The sequence below is a fragment of the Arachis ipaensis genome, chromosome B06 (assembly GCF_000816755.2).
Source record: "Arachis ipaensis cultivar K30076 chromosome B06, Araip1.1, whole genome shotgun sequence".
In the NCBI taxonomy this organism is placed as follows: domain Eukaryota; kingdom Viridiplantae; phylum Streptophyta; class Magnoliopsida; order Fabales; family Fabaceae; genus Arachis; species Arachis ipaensis.
In genome coordinates, this window is record NC_029790.2 from 95183426 (window position 1) to 95185354 (window position 1929).

Consider the following 1929-nt stretch of genomic DNA (forward strand, 5'->3'; position numbering starts at 1 on the left):
AGGGTGATGCCTCTAGACGATTAGCCGTGCTGTGACAGGGCATTTGGATCATTTTCCCGAGAGAAGACCGAAATTAGCCATTGACAATGGTGATGCATTACATAAAGCCAGCCATGGAAAGGAGTAAGACTGATTGGATGAAGATAGCAGGAAAGCAGAGGTTCAGAGGAACGAAAGCATCTCTATTCGCTTATCTGAAATTCTCACCAATGATTTACATAAGTATTTCTATCCCTATTTTATTAATTAATTTCGAAAACTCCATAACCATTTGATATCCGTCTGACTGAGATTTACAAGGTGACCATAGCTTGCTTCATACCAACAATCTCCGTGGGATTCGACCCTTACTCACGTAAGGTATTACTTGGACGACCCAGTGCACTTGCTGGTTAGTTGTGCGAAGTTGTGAACCATGGTATTGGCATAATGTTTTTGGCGCCATTACCAGGGAAAGAAAGAGCGATGAATTCTACATAATCAAAGTGTAATCACAATTTCTGCGCACCAGTGGTCTGTTGTTGAACCTATTTTGGTTCCTACCACCTTGATTGAAACCTTGCTGAGGTTTCTGTTGATCCTTCAATGAGAGTTTAGGATGATTCCTCCATGAAGGGTTGTAAGTGTTTCCATAGGCTTCTCCCATGTAATTCACCTCCTTCATGGTGGGTTGATCAAGATTATAGGCTTCTTCTTCAAGAGAAGCCTCCTAAGCACTGCCAGTTGTAGTTTGCATCCCAGTGAGATGTTGAGAGATCATATTGACCTGTTGGGTCAAGATCTTATTCTGAGCCAGGATGGCATTCAGAGTCTCAACTTCATGAACTCCTTTCTTTTGAGAGATTTCATGGTTCACAGGATTCCTCTCAGAGGTGTACAAGAATTAGTTGTTTGTAACCATCTCAATGAGCTCTCTTGCTTCTGCAGGTATTTTTTTTCAAGTAGAGAGATCCACCTGCAGAGCTGTCCAATGAGATTTTGGACATCTCAGATACGCCATTATAGAACACGCTTATGAGGGACCATTATAAGAGCATGTCAGGAGGACATCTCCTGATCAATTGCTTGTATCTTTCCCAAGCTTCAGAGAGGATTCACCTTCTCTTTGTCTGAAGGTTTGAATTTCCACTCTAATCTTGTTCATCCTTTGAGGAGGAAAGAACTTAGCCAGAAAAGTATTAACTAGCTTTTTCCAAGAGTCAAGACTCTCTCTAGGTTGGGCATCCAACCAGAACTTAGCTCTGTCTCGTAGAGCAAAGGGAAAAAGTATCAGCTTGTAGACTTCAGGATTAACTCCATTAGTCTTTACAGTATCATAGATCTGTAAGAATTATGCTAAGAACTGATGTGGATCTTCTAGTGGAAGTCCATGGAATTTGCAGTTCTGTTGCAGAAGAGAGACTAACTGAGGCTTAAGCTCAAAATTGTTAGCTCCAATGGCAAGTATAGCAATGCTTCTACCATAAAAGTCAGAGGTAGGCATGGTAAAATCACCAAGGACCTTTCTAGGCTCCTCTTGTGGTTCGACCATATCCTCCAGTTCTTGTTCAAAACTTTTTGAAAGGTCTCTTCCAGAGTGTTGTGCTTTAGCTAGTTGTAAATGCCTCTTTAGAGTCTTCTCAGGTTCAGGATCAGGAGTCAAGAGGGGTTCTTTATCGCTATTCTTGGTCATAAACAAGAAGAAAAGAAAGAAAGAAGAAGAGACCATGCCAATAGGCAAGAAGCTCCTCTTGAAAGTCAGAAGTAGAGAAAGAAGAAGAAGATGAAAAATAAAAATAAAAATAAATAAAATAAGTAGAGAAAAAATACATTAGAAATAATAGATAAGAGTAAATAAGAGAGGATGAAAGTTTAGAAGAAAAGAGAGAAGATAAAGAATTGTAGGCAAAGAGTAGAAGAAAGTAGAGTTGAATGAATAGAGATGAGAAG